This window comes from Nyctereutes procyonoides, unplaced genomic scaffold (assembly GCF_905146905.1).
Source record: "Nyctereutes procyonoides isolate TBG_1078 unplaced genomic scaffold, NYPRO_anot_genome, whole genome shotgun sequence".
In the NCBI taxonomy this organism is placed as follows: Eukaryota; Metazoa; Chordata; class Mammalia; order Carnivora; family Canidae; genus Nyctereutes; species Nyctereutes procyonoides.
Genome location: NW_026575041.1, coordinates 21,044,359 through 21,060,268, shown reverse-complemented (window position 1 = coordinate 21,060,268; position 15,910 = coordinate 21,044,359). Strand labels below are relative to the sequence as shown.

The following is a 15,910-nucleotide window of genomic DNA, read 5'->3' as shown; positions in this document are numbered from 1 at the left end:
CACACTTCCCTGCACTTCCTCCATGCAGCATGTATCACACTGTACTGTATTGTGTCTGTTAATACGTTAGAGTTGAGTTCATAGTTTATGTACCTGAGAGCAGAGATCCTACTTATTTGTCATCGGTTGTACAGCAACAGTCACAAGGTAAACACTCCATATCTATTTGTCCAACATATCCCAGTTTAATGTGTTCCTTTGGAAAAGTATTCTCTTCGCCACCTCATCCACCTCCTCTGCTTCTGTGGCAATTTCTCCACCTAAAAACCACACCTTATCTGCCTCTGCTTCTTGGCCCCATTCTGACCTTCTGCTCCAGTCTAACTTGCTGAGATTCTCCCACTTACACTCCCACTTTGGTTTGCATATCTGCTTCTCTGCCCAGCGTGCCAGTGGAGCCCCTGCCCTTCATACACCTGCCTCCCCCCCGCCCCCGCCACACTTGTGATGAAACCACACTTCTGATTATCCACAGCAGATGCCTGCCCATTTCCTGCAGCCGAATCACACCCAGACCTCTAGCCAACATCTCTAGGGTCATTGCTGGCAGTGGGACTAGATCTGGAAATACAAATTCAGAAAAACCCTGGCCATGCCTTGATGCCGCCTAAACTGCCATAATACAGCTCCAGCTATAGAGAAGGAATAGATTACATAGATGTGTCATATTTGGGGAATCACGTGGCATATTGCATCGTCTTGGTATTCAAAGAACCAGGGGTTCTAAGGAATATGAACACCCTTACAGCAACCAAGTTCACTTGCTGATGACTTATTCTACCAATCAAGATATATATAACTTACACTATATATATATATATATATATATATACACTAATATAAATATATACAATTCATTCATTTACTCACTTGATACATATTTACTTGGTATCTCTTATGTTCTGGTTACTGTGCTAAATGCTTGGGATGGCACAGGGTAAAAATCCTTCTTCCTTCAAGGAGTTTTCAACCTTGTTGGGGAGACAGACACCTAAACATATCATTAGAGAATAACACACAAAGTGCAAGCATAGAGGCATGCACAAGGTAAACCAGGGATTGGTAATAATAGAATCTAGAATTTGGTAGGGATCTCAGGACCTTTAGTTCAACCCTTTCCTTATGCATGACTCGCCGGTATATGACTACCCAGCTTGTAATTAAATAGTACCAATGGGAGGGAGCTCCCTTTCTCTCCATGCAGCCCATTATATTTATGAACACTTTTGTCAAGCACTTCATTTTTAACTTCTTAAAATATTGATATTCACCAACAATCCTCAGTACTGCTGAGCGTTTTTAGAAACTCCTACCCCTTCTTCTGTTCTTCAAAGTCTTTAAAATAAGATACTCTTCCAGGAATATCAAGATTTTACCCTAGTCCTGATGCTCTCCTAAGTCTTGCATATCTGGGCCTTCTTCAAGAACTCAGGAATCAGAAGGAGCCTTCCATCTTGGTGATGGGTAGAAGGTATAAGTCTATCTTGTCACACCCAGAAAACAAGCAAAACAACTAAACTGAAGCACAAAAGGGAAGAGGTTCCATGATGGGATTTTCCTTCTCAACTAGAAATTTCTAGCTAACACCTCCATTATCTAGGATCAGGTCAATTTGGGATGCTATAACGAAGTGCCATTGACTGGGTGGCTTATAAAAACCAGAAATTTATTTCTTATAGTTCTTGAGGCTGAAAGTCTAAGATTAGGGTGCCAGGATGATCAGGTTCTGGTGAGGACTTCCTTTTGGTTGCAAACTGCTGACTTCTCATTGCACCTTCACATGGCAGAAGGGGCTAGAGAGCTCGCGGGCGGGGGGGGGGGGGGTTCTGTTTCTAAGGGCATTAATCCCTTGTATGAGGGCTCCACCCTCATGACCCAATCACATCCGAAAGGCTCCACCTTCTAATATCATCACATTTAGGATTAGGCCTTCAACTTGCCAATTTGGAGGGACACAAATATTCAGTCTATTGTACTAGTATCATCTCTCAGAAAAATTCAATCACAAGCAACCTTGTGGACCACAGTAGCACAGAGGACAGTCTTCTCTTGGGCAGCCCCAAGAGTTTGGCTCTAATGAATTTCAATTTCTAAATTTGGAAGGTTCTTTTCTTTCCATCTCCAAATAAACCAAACACATCAGAGTCTACATTTAGACTTATTCAACAGCACATATAATACAAGACTCTTATACTTGGAAAAAAAGAGTACTCTTAAGTATCCACTGTATAAGAAAATATCTCTTTACATGAATAAAAGGACATGAAATGCTAGAGACACAGAGTTTTCCTCTGTCTGAAGGGGCTGATGTTTAGAGAGTTGACATGATTCTTCTGGGATTCTTATTGTTTCATATGTCAACTAGAGCTTTGTAGAATTGGAAAGTTTGAGTAACTTAAAAAGCATTATTTCAAATGGGCTCATCTAACTAAGCAGAGTATTTGTGAAGGTATGGTGGAATATACTGATGTTAATATTTTAAGTACTCCAATAAATAATTTATGCTACTACTCTCTAAGGAGCTACTCCAACAAGCATATTTTTAGGAAACCTAATGAAGTTATAAAATAATGAGGTTCTTTGCAGAACTCTCAGTGACTCAGGCTTTTCATCTCTAAAGTCAGTCCACTGAGACCAAACTCAGAAGTCCCTTCTGCCATGAAACCTTTCCAGGCAGAGTTGTTTCCTCCTCCCTTTGTGCTTTGCAGAACATTTTATATTCCATCAGGACAATGCTTTTTGGCTGGGTGATAATATTCTCTTTACAAGATGATTGCTATGCCCAGCAGGAGGCGGTTTCCTTAGGACAAAGTCATGTCTTATCCCCACTTCCATTGCTACCAGTCGCCCAGTAGCCCGATGCCTGGCAGACGTGTGGCTTCAGGCAATGCTTGTTAGGTGAATGCCCCTGCATACCTACAGCTGGGAGACTCCAATGAGTTTGTACATGCAAACTCTTCACATAACCCAAGGTTCTATCAGCAATCACAACAAAAGATTTGTCTCCACATTCTGCCAGCCAGGCAGCACAATGCCTAAGTATACAGTGATGAAGTAGAATAAAGGAAAATAAATATTTCAAGAAAATTGGGTTCTCATGTGGCTCGGGTTAGTTTCTTAACCTAGTGACCCTGCACAAATCATCTCATCTCCCTGGAGCGTGGTTTTTCTAGTGTGTGAATTAGGGCTTATAAAGTCTATTATTATTCTAGCTTTCTCAAAGTTTTGGGAAAATCATATGTCAACTAGAGAATCATCAATATACAAGCACATAGCACTGTCATAATTCAGCAAATTTGCTTAGAGATATCACCTGCCATGCAGCATTGAATTCCAACTTGTAGTTGCCCAACTTGGGAGGTGGGATAGCATGTGGGAGGCGGTATTTTATAGTCTAAACTGGGGTAAGAGCAAGGACTTTGGCGACAGATGTAGATTTGAATCCCAGGTCCACCATTTTCTAGCAGTGATCTTAGAGCAAGGTATATAACTTTGCTGACCCTCATTTTCCCCATCTCTAATTGGGGATCACAGCACACACTCTGTGGGGTTGTTATAGGGATTAAATGGAACATACCTGTAATGTACCTAGTATAGATTCTGGCCCAAAAAATGGTGATAGTAGTTGGTTTTATTAAAATCATTATGAACTCCTAAAACAGATAAAATTCCAGAAGTGACTGAGTCCCATCTGCAAACTTCATTCCTAGGGGAAACAGGATGAACTGTGACAGGGCATTAGGAAACAGTCATCTGTCCCCAAAGCAAGGCTGCTGGCTGGAACACACTTGCAGGGAAAGGACATGTGTAAAAAGTGCCTGAGAGTACCCATGTGAAACACCTGCTGTGCACCAGTCCTAGGAAGGCAGGGGGACGAGACGGGAAGGAGCAAGAGAGGCCAAGAGGCAGATAAAAGTTGCATCAGAACTTGCTCAGGCAGAGCCAGAAACAATGCCACCTCAGTGTGGCATATTGGGAAACCACAGGAGAGGATTAAGTGGTTCTGTTTGAGAACAGGAACTGGGCTGCATTCTGGGAGACAGAGACAAGGAGCCAGAATAATACAAATTACTGCAGCTCTGATGATAAACCAAACTGGCACAGCTCTGATTGAGAACCAGGTATTAAAGTGGGCCCCACTGCAAAAGACTGTCATTCATATACAGATTTTTTTAAAGATTTATTTATTGATTTTGGAGAGAGAGAGAGAGAAGCAGTCTTCCAGCTGGATGCACAGGGAGCCTGATGTGTAGCTCGATTTCATGACCCTGAGCTGAAGGCAGATGCTTAACTGACTGAGCCACCTGGGTGTCCCTCATATACAGATCTTTACAAACCTCTGCAGGGGAAGATGTCAGAGCTACCGTATTTTTTCTTTAAATATTTTACTTATTTATTTGACAGAGAGAGAGCACAAACAAGGGAAGCAGCAGAGGGAGAGAGAAAGGGGGACTCCTCACTGAGCAGGGAGCCTGATTCGGGGGCTCTATCCCAGGACCCTGGGACCATGACCCAAGCTGAAGGCAGATGCTCACCAACTGAGCCACCCAGGTACCCCTCAGAGTCACCATCTAAGATGACTGTTGGTTAGAAAGAAAATTTGAGCCACATGTATAATTAACATTTTTTTTTCTAAATTTTTAAAAGAAGTAACAATACAGGTGAAATTAGTTTTAATAATATATATTTATTTAATCCACTATATTCAAAATAGTATTTCAACATATAATCTGTATAAAAAAGTACTAATGACAATATGAGATTTTTTTTTTTTTCATACCAAGGCTTCAAACTCAGGTGTGTATTTTCACTTACAGCACCTGTCAATTTGCATGAGTCACATCTCAAGGGCTCTGCAGCCACCTAAGGCCCAGACCTAATCCCAAGGGAAAATGATTTCCATTCTCCTGAATTCCTAGGCTGTAAAGACCTTTTAAAAGCCCAATTTAGTAGAGCTAAACAAGACCTTTAGAGATATTCAGAGTGCAAGGGCCACTTATCCATTCCTGACGGGTTGATACACTTTGGTTTGAATTGAAGCAGCTTCAAACCCCACAAGAAACCATCCTCCAATGTAGCATTCGCTGAGGACAAACTTAGGGCTTGGCTTTTTTTTTTTTTTTTTTTTTTTTTTTTTATTCACGATAGACAGAGAGAGAGAGAGGCAGAGACACAGGCAGAGGGAGAAGCAGGCTCCATGCAGGGAGCCCGACTCGGGACTCGATCCTGGGTCTCCAGGATCGTGCCCTGGGCCAAAGGCAGGCACCAAACCACTGCGCCACCCAGGGATCCCCTTGGCCTGTACATCTTAAGAATGATCCATGTTCTCCCCACTCTCTCATTCTAAGGGAAACTGTCTCACCCACACCTTCTCCCTGCAACCCCAAGGCTGTTTCATGCGCTCACTTTTCCTCCCCGTACCCTCTCTGGCTCGGGTGACCAGGGGTGGTAAGCACAGGACACCATGAATGATTCGATCCATCTCTGCAGTTACCTGGTGTGAAAAAGCCCACCCAGCCAGGGACTGACCACTGCAGACTAGCTGGGTCAATTAGATCCTCTGTCAGGAATACAGATGCAGAATCAGTCAACCACTGGGGAGAAGCATCAGAGGAAGACACACATAAGGAGCAGAGCTACAATAACATTGGGTTTCCAGTCAATCCTCAGGCTTCTTTAATTTCTTCTTTGATCTGTTTCCCAGATTAGGCTTCCAAAAGCCATTTCATTTTAACAAAGCAATTCTCCAGATGAAAGAATTTTGAAAGTCTCCTAGAGGAGGGTCTCCAAGTAACCCTGGCTCCTGGAGTGTCTCTTGGAACCTTCCAGTACCAACCCACATTCCGGGCTTCTGAGGCACAGCCATCGTGCTGTTTCTGGTTTTCCATGAGATTCCTGTATCTTTTATGGTCATGATTATTTTAAAAGAATCACTTATGTGAAAAAAAAAAAAAAAAGAATCCCTTATGTGTTGAGGAAGCCTGAATGAGTCTAAACCTTTCAACAAAAAGGCCTACCACAGAGATGGATACTTTCACACACATTCAGGCAAAATTCTTTTCCACCACTCTCCTCCAAACTTGTTTGCACTCAGTCTCATGCCAACACTTAGCCTGACAGAGAAGTGATGGATTACTTTGGGTTGCATTTCCAAGTAATTATATTCTGAAAAGACCTCATCGCAGTGGCCTTCTGGGGACCCTTTAAGCCTCACATCATCTACAGCAATGGTTCTCAACTGTGACTGCATATTGGCACCACCTGGGGTCCTTTTAAAATATGCTGAGGCCCAGGATTTCTCCCAAAGCTATGAAGACAGAAGCTCTGGGGGCTGGTCCCTGACATCTATACTTTTTAAAAGCTCCCCAAGTCATTCTAATGTGTAGCTGTGGTTGAGAAACACTGATATACAGGATATGCAGCTTGGGTTTCTGGCAGAGAAAGTCCTATACTGTTTTTCACTACAAAAGAAGTGCAAATTTTTCCAAGGATACATAAGAAGTGGGGAATGATGCAAAGTGAAGAGTAAACCTCACTCATCAATAGAATCCCCAACAGTCCCACTCCCTGGAGGAAATTATAGTGTCTGGCATGCCCTACCAAGAATTATCTGTACCTATGCAAATATATACATGTATATAATACACACATGCATATATATGCACATACTTTTTCATATATATTTACAAGGGTATAAACATATTTTTATGAATGTTAATATATATATATATATACACACACACACATATGCATGCATATACAAACTCACACATATCTTTTCTTCCTGTGGCTGGCTTTTTCTCTTACATATCTTGGTTATTAATCTAGAAACTATTGATAAAGAAAAATAATGACAGGATTTGAGAGGGAAGGTACCTCAAATATACATCTATATTTATATATATATAATATATATATTTCTATAATATAACAAGTTATAAAGCTACAGTGATTAAAACAACATGATTTGTTGGCAGAATAGATAAATTATTTATTCCAATAGACTAAAAAGTTTACAAAATAATCAGTGACATTGATTTGGCATATGGGAAAATTGGCATTTCAAGTCAGTGGGGATAGGATAGACTATTCAATAAAGAGTTCTAAGTTAATTGGCTATTTTTTAAGGTGGACTCCTATTTCACAGTATAAATAAATTCAAGACAAATAAAAGATCTAAACAATAAAAACAAATCCCTATGCATATCAGAAGAAATAACTTGATCCTGAGTGGGAAAACTTTGCTAATATATGAAATCTAGAAGTCATAAAATAAAGGATAGACAGATTGTACTACATAAAATTAAAACTTCTCAGAAAAGACACAATAAAGAAAAGTAAAATAAAAACAAGTGAAGGAAGATGATATTTACAACATGTATAAAGAGATTAATGTCCAGACTATAAAAGAGTTTCACATAGCAATAGGAAAATGACAATCAACAGAGAGAGAAGCAAAGCTATAAACTGACAATTAACAGAGTAACAGACATGAACTATAAATGTATAAAAACACGTTCAATTTCAATACTCCAAGAATGCAGATTAAAACAATGCTGACTTTTTTCACTTATCACATTGTCAAAGTGTTCTAAAGCATTGGTCAATATCAAGAGATGGTGACTTTTTGAAGAAATAGGTATTCTCACATTTTGGTAGAAGAATAAATTGAGATAGCTTTTATTATTTTTTTTAAAGTTAAGGGATTTTTTTAAAGATTTTATTTATTTATTCATAAGAGACACACACACACAGAGAGAGAGACAGAGACAGAGACACAGGCAGAGGGAGAAGCAGGCTCCATGCAGGGAGCCTGACATGGGACTCCAGGATCAGGCCCGGGGCTGAAGGTGGCGCTAAACTGCTAAACCACCGGGGCTGCCCGGGAAAGCTTTTAAAATGGCAATTTGGCATATTCTTCTTCTTTTTTTTTTTTTTTGGCATATTCTCTAATATAAAATTCATGTGTCCTTTGATCCAGCAATTTCACTTCTGAGTATCTATTCTACAGAACAGCTATAAACCAAGTGAATACAAAAATATATACACAACGCAGCATTCCCTGTAATGAAAGAAAAAAGGAAACACTTGAATGCCTCTCAATAAATAGTTACATAAAATAAAGTGTAGTTATACTTTAAATCCTAGGCAGCCATTTAAACAAATTAGGTGACTTTAAGAGTCTAAATGAAAAGTTATGATTGTGATGTGAATTGTAGAAAGCCAGGTGCAAAATAATTTGCAAAGACAATCTAATATGTATAAGAAGGAAACACATACACATATGCACATACAGACACACTTCTAATCACCCAGAGAAAGAGCTGGAAGGAAGAGTAAACTTTTCATAGAGATTATTTCTTTTTTTTTTTTTTTTTTAATTATTTATTTATTTATGATAGTCACAGAGAGAGAGAGAGAGAGGGGCAGAGACACAGGCAGAGGGAGAAGCAGGCTCCATGCACCGGGAGCCTGACATGGGACTTGATCCCTGGCCTCCAGGATCGCGCCCTGGGCCAAAGGCAGGCGCCAAACCGCTGCGCCACCCAGGGATCCCCCATAGAGATTATTTCTAAGGAAGAAAGATTTCAGTCTTGGGAGGGTATGATGAGGCTTTGAAGGAAACATTCATTTAACATTATATACTTTTTATGTTTTTTACATTTTTTGTGATGCACGTTAATTTTATAATTCTTTTGTAATAAAGAGGCAAGTTTTCTCACTTTTAATTTGTGCTTCTTAAATTGGGGGCTTATCATCCCTTCTTAAGTTTATTGGCCATTTGTATTTCTTTTCTTCCAAGCAGCCTGTTCATGTGCTTCGTCCATGTTTACTCAATTTTTTTTTGATGTACTACTTAAATTTTAGGAAATTTATATTTAGGAAAATATATTTTGCTATGTTATATAGGTACTGCAAATAACTTTTCTGTCATTTGTATTTTTATTTCATTTATACTATTTTTGTCTATATGTTTTATACACACTTTATGTATTTAAATATACCAATCTTTTTCTGTATAGTGTTTGGGCTTGGTACCATGCTTCAACCCAAACCTGATACCTTATACAAAAATTATTTTAAAACAGATTACAGGCTTAAATGTAAAACTGCAAGGCTTCTAGAAAAAGATAGGATAAAATCTTTGAGGACTAGGACCAGGCAAAAGTTCTTTTACTTTGTACTAAGAGAAAAAAAAAATGAAATTTTTCCATAAAATGAAAAATTGATAAATTGGACTTCGCCAAAATTAAAAACTTTTACTCCATGAAAAATCCTATTTACAGAGAAGGGGGAAATATTTTAAACTGCACATATGAGAAAGGACATGTCTCTGGAATATATAAAGAACTCACAAAACCCAACAGTAAAAGAACAATCCAATTAGAAAATGAGCAAAGAACATTAATAGAAATTTCACTGAAGAAGTTACACAGATGGCAAATAAGCACATGAAAAGATGTTCAACACCATTAGCCATTAGAGAAATGCAAATTAAAATCTCAATGAGATATCACTACCCACCTATTAGAGTGGCTTAAACATAGTGATAACACCAAATGCTGATGACGACGATGCAGAAAAACTCCATTACTCGTACAATGCAAAAGATTATGGCCACTTTAGAAAATAATTTGGCAATTCATTTTCAAACTAGAAATGGACTTACCCAGAAGACCCAGATACTCTACTCTCAGCCATTTATTCCAGATAAATGACAATTTACACTCACGCAGAAACTTGCACACAAATGTTCACAGCAGCTTTATGTGGAATAACCCCCAGCTGGAAACTACCCTAATGTCCTCCAGTGGGTGAATGATTAAACAAACCGTGGTACATCTGTGCTGTGGAATACTACTCAGCAACAAAAAAGAATCAATTATTAATACATGCAACAACCTGGATGGATCTCAGGGAAATTATGCTGAGTGGAAAAAGTCAGTCTCATGCATGATGTAAATACTGCATGATTCTGGGGCCCCTGGGTGACTCAGTCAATTAAGTGTCTGCCTTTGGCTCAGGTCATGATCCCAAGTCCTGGGATGGAGCCCTGCGCACGTCCAGCTCCATGCTCAGAGGGGAGCCTGCTCCTCCCTCTCCCTTTGCACTGCCCCCAACTCGTGCTCTTTCTCTTTCTCCCCCTCTCTCAATAAATAAATAAATAAATAAATAAATAAATAAATCCTTAAATACTGCATGATTCTATTTATATAGTGCTCCTATAATAAACTTACAGAGATGGACAACAGACTGAAGGTTTCAAAGGGTTAAGAATGAGTGGTAGATTCAAAGGGGTTGTAGAAGAGAGACTTGTGGTGATGATACAGTTTTGTATCTTGATTATGGTAGTAGTTACATAAAGTTAACATGATAAAAAATTACACATAACTACATACATGCACACAAATGAGTACATGTATAACTGGTAAAACCTGTGATAAACTCTAATTGATAAGGTCTCTGGATTGTGCCAATGTCAGTTACCTAGTTTTGATACTATGCTATAGTTACATAAAATGTTAACATTATCAGAGGCAGAGCAAAGCAGGCACACACTCACAAATCTATAAATATTTCATATTACAAGTTTTTAAAAAAAACACACAATTCAGCTATTCTTCAACAGAATATTTCCATCATTCTTTGTTTAAAAAAATCCACATGACTGGACTAACCATAAATTTCATGAGACAAGTCTGCCTAAAGTCAGTGCATAGATTAAAATTTTAGTAACTCTTGTTCACAAAGTATAAATAAAGCAAGGGAACTTAACACTCAGATTTTGCTCTCAAGAATCATGTTATCCTTCACCCTGACTGTCCTACCAAAGTGGTGGCATCTGTAAATGGGTAACCTTAAGATTTCTGGGGTACCCTGGATCCAGGATCCCAGCATAAGTCACCCAACTTCAATTTGTCCTTAAATAGAATTTTAAAAATAATAATAGTTAAAATATATTGAGCACTGAACAACTCAGCTACCTATTACACAGTAGAAGGTATGAAGAGGACTCATAAGAAATGAGAAAATATGGTCTTGGTTCATACTGCACACTTGAAGGAGAAATAATACATACTTGGGCTTTTTAAGCCCTTGGAAATTTATTTGGGGGATGATAAGAAAGAAATGATAGGGGTGCCTGGGTGGCTTAGTGGGTTGAGTGTCTGCCTTTGGCTCAGGTTGTGATCCCAGGGTCCTGAGGTCGAACCCTATGATAGCCCTCCTGCTCAGTGGGAGTCTGTTTCTCCCTCTCGCTCCACCCCTCCCCCCTCACTCTACTCTCTCTCTCTCTCTCTCAAAATAAATAAATAAATAAATAAATAAATAAATAAATAAATAAATAAATAAATAAATAATAAAATCTTTGTTAAAAATGATGGTGGAATATTCCAAATTTAGATATTCAGTCTGATGTATTTATCGAATACTCGCTTTGGGCACCTGTTGTGTGACAGATGGACTAAAGCTCAGGGCTTACCAAGGAGCCTGTGGCTTTGGAACTTGTGTCAACAGTACCACCAATGTGACTCCAATGCTACCACTACTGCTACTACTGTTAACTGCTGCTAATTCAACATGACATCTTCAGGTGCTAAGCACTCTACAAACATCATCTCATGTCATCTTCATGAGAACTCTGTGAGATGGCATTATATTCATATTTTAAAGATGAAGAAACCAAGAATGGAGATGTTGAGACATATTTTCCAAGGTCAGCCAGTTAGAAAATGTCAGAAGGCAGATTGGCATCCATGTCATGTGATATCAAAATTCATGCTTTAACCACTCATCCATGGATCTTCCCTAAGCCTCCTGTTTCAATTCCTCTTTTGCAGGTCTTACCTAGGGGTCTCAGTGGCTTGCCACCAGCCCTCAGGGCTGGGGTATTTCCTTGACTTCTGATTGGTCTGTTCTGTCTGCTTCTCCCCTTCCCCGCGGATCCCACACAGAAGATGAAATGGAGCCCAAAGAGCAAGTAGTGATCAGGCAAAGCTTTGGGCAGTGATGGAAGCAGAAGATGAGAGAGGTAAGTGTACGTGTGTGTCTGTGTGTGTGTGTAAAAGAATTGTTTTTCACTGATTTAGTTATAGCAGTAAAACTAGTTGGTAAAGTAGTTGAGTCTCTTCCTCAGGCCTTTTTCTCCTTTGTGATCTGAGGCCTGAGACTATGAGCAAAAATTCTCTGGATAGACTCCTCTACTCCTCCACACTCCCTGGGGGGCTTCATCCAGGCTGGTTTCTGCAGAAACAAGACTACGACCTTGTTCCAGTTATCTTTTGCCACAGAACAATCACCTCTGAACTTAGATGATATAAATTGTTATCTCTTAGGGTTCTGTGGGTCATTGGAACTGAGCTGAGCAGTTCCCAGACAGGGTCCTCCATCCAGCTGCACTTAGCTAGTAGCCGAATCTGGACTCATCTGAAGTCTTCATTACTGGAGCCTAATGATTGGAAATCTGGGTCTGGTTGGGCTTCTCTCCATGTAGCCTGTCCACCTAGCTAGTTTTCTCGCATCATGGCAGTCTCAGAGGAATTGGCAGCCACACACCGAGGCTGGTTCCTACCAGCCTATAAGAGCCAATTCTGTGTATTTCTTTCCAACTGTGCATTTGGTGCTATCACTTTGATAGCCTGAAATCAGTCATGGTGGGAGGGAGTACTCATACTATGAAAACTGGCAAATGCTACAAATCAGTGCTCCCCCCTCCACCCCTTCCCCAAGACCCAGATTACCCACAACATGACTTTACATAATGGTTGTCCTCCCCCAGAGTGAGTAAGCCAAGAATCCCCAGAAGGAAGCTGCAAAGCTCCTTAGAACCTAGCCATGGATATCCCCAATGTCACTTTCTTTTTATTTTATTGGTCAAACAATTCCCTAAGGCTACCTGGAATTCAACAGGAGAGTTATCATCCATGTCCTATGGAAAGATTGCAAAGAAATTGTACAGCATAGGATGTGGCACAGAATAGGTGCTCAATAAATGTTCATCATTTTGATGAACAAATGAATGCGTAAAGTCTCAGACACGCTGTGTGTCACTTAATCTGCATGTCTTTAAGTCACTCTAAAAGTATAAAGTCTTCTGGGAAGTTTTGCTTCAACATCAGAGAGGCTGATGATTCTAAAGTCCCCAGTGATCTGAAATCTAAAATTGCTTGATACGGATCTACTTACACGCTTTCTACAAGTATTCACAGACCTGTTTGCACAAGCCCTTCCTGCATATGTACTCAACTGGTAGTATACACATGACAACTGCAGAAAGCTTGTTTTATAGATGTTTTTATACTACTGAGGTTTGCTTTGCCTCCCTAAGTAAACTGCAAATTCTTTTAAGAGAGTTCTCATGTATTTCTTTGCCATTCCTTCTTCCCACTGTGCCAAAAACAGATAATTACACACACACACACACACACACACAGAGATACATCCAAGATACATGATAGTTAGAGATTATAAGCCTTAAAAGGAACGGAAAGAAGGAAAAGAACTAAAAATTCTTAATTGCTAGGTTTCAGAGCTTGCTGGGTTTCAGAGCCTTCTCATTTAACTGTTACATTCACCTAGTGATGTTGGCATTATTATTTCCATTCCATTTCACAGTGGAGGAAAATGAGTCTCAAGAAGGCTTACCAATTTGGTCTCAGCCACACCAGGAAAAGGAGCTGGGATTCAAATGTAAACCTGCATGGTACCAAGGCATGAGCTTGACATATTCCTCAGACCATATCTTCCCACTGCAGTATCCATCCCCCCACCTTCCCGCATTCTCTCTGCCTCCCTCCTCAAAGCATCTACAAAAGTCATAAAAATGCTGATGCTTCTAAACCCCAGATAGCGTAATAAGTGCTTCAAGTTCTTCTCTTGTACAAGATGTCCTTTGGAAGCTTGGAAACGTAAGAACTTTAAAGTGTCTTCTGGTAGCAGGGAGGTCAGCTTCAAGGCTATCATAATAACTCAGGGAAAGGGGGTTGGTGGGTTGGACCAAGGTAACAGTGGTGAGAGGGAGAGATGTGAAAATTTTGGAGGGATATTAAGAAGGCGGGATCACCAGATTAGTGATTGATTGGATTGTGCAGGTGCTGATTGACCATCGCAGAATCATGCTGGCTGTACTGGGAAGGTCAGAAGAGAGAAAAAGCCTGGATGAGAGGTTCCCATATTCCCGGAAGGGGGGTGATCATGGCTTACACTATGAAAAGAGCCATGGAAATGGAAGAATGGATGACTTTGAGAGATAATATGGAGGCAGAATGTCAGATGTGTTGCCAAACTGGACGTGGAAGTGCGAGGATGAAGGAGGGGTCAAAGATGAAGTCTAGAAATCTGTTATGGGAAACCAGGAGCTTTCTGCTGAGCTAGGGGAACAGAAAGGAGAGCAGATTTTAGGTAAGGATGAGTTCTGGGCATGCCAAGTTTGAGGTGAACATGTAAGCAAGAGCTGGCAGCCAGTATGCAATGGCATTGAAAACAAAACAAGCGTCTCTTATCTAAATGAGATTTTTTGCTCCCTTCAAAGGTTACAGATGAGCACACTGAACACCATGTGTGGCAGGGTTCTGTGTCAAGGAATAAAGAGGCTCTGTAATTCTCAACGTTTTCCCTTCCCAGTGGTTCAAGTCTGTCTCTCTCCAAAAGCCATTTATCACCCTGCAGCGCCTCCGTCATAACCAAGATGTCTTTATTGAGACTTCCAGAGCTAATAAGAGCTGTATGATTCAATCAGTGACAGGGCCTCATATAACTCATCAAAAGCGTTGCAGGGAGATTTTAGCAAGTCCCTAGGACTGCAGGTCTACCTGCATACACACACGCGCGCACACACACGCACACATGCACACGTACACACACACACACACACACACACACACACCAAAACTCATGCTTCTTTTCTTAGAATTTGTATGGACAGGCACTCAGACATGTTCATACACTTCCGCCCCACATAGCAGCACAGCCATTGTTTACACAAGGTCCCTGCATGTTACAACAGGGAGCCTAGGCCCCTTTGTCTCCTGCTGTACTCTAAGGAAGAAGGGAAGCATTCAAGCAAATGAAGGCTCCCCAGAGAGCTGCTGCTTTTCTGCACATCAGCTCTTACCATGAGACCCTAGAAGGGTTCTACCCCAAACACAAAGCTAATTGTAAGGATGGCAAAGCAGTTAGGACGGCCCCAGCCCAGAGGAGACCACTTGTAGCTGCTTCACCAATGTGCTTGTTGTACAACTACCAGAACAGGCAGCCGAAACCAAGCCCAGATTAGATTTCCATGCCCACTTCGAGAACCTGCCACTGCAACTCTGAGCTGCGTGGGGTTCTGCTCACCCAGCTCAGAGCCTGCCAGCCCACCAGGTGGAGACTAGCTGGCCAGGAACCAACCTTCCTCCCCACATAGTGTGTCCCTTGACCTGACTCCAACTCTACCCAGATATGCCTTCCAAAATCCCCCTCAAATCAAGCTTCTCTGGGTAGAAACCTCACAAAATCAGAGCTTCCTTACCTGAGAGAAGGTCTCGGTGATCGGCAGTAGAAAAAAACCACCAAGTTCTAACAGAAGTGAGAGGGACTTACAGGGCAAATCTGTTGGTTTTAAAAGAAGAAAGGTGACTTCATCCCTGGTGCTGTAGAGTTTAAAAGAGCAATGAGTGCTCCCTGGCTGAGCCAACTCTGTCTCATCAGTGATGACTCCATCCAAATTATGCAGCTACTGCCCAGACATGCTCAGCCTTCAGAAGGTAAATTGCTGGAATCTGACTAGCCCTGTTGTTTTCAAAGAGCTTCCGAAAGTCTTGAACACCAATCACTTTAACTGGCACCAGAGATAGGGAAACATGCACTTATTTCCCCAAGTTATATCACTACCTCCCAAGAATCCAGTTGTCTGAAAAATAGCATTCTA

At 40.7% G+C, this 15,910-nt stretch overlaps 1 protein-coding gene across 2 annotated transcripts in view; it reads right to left on the bottom strand.

Annotated features, from left to right (window-relative positions):
* Positions 1-15,667, bottom strand: part of AMOTL1 (angiomotin like 1) — a 147,657-nt gene extending 131,990 nt beyond the window's left edge. For both annotated transcript variants that reach the window (XM_055320824.1, XM_055320825.1), the window contains exon 1: positions 15,512-15,667. The gene's annotated coding sequence lies outside the window, so the exon portion shown is untranslated. The remainder of the gene's footprint in view (positions 1-15,511) is intronic.
* Positions 15,668-15,910: the final 243 nt, after the last annotated feature.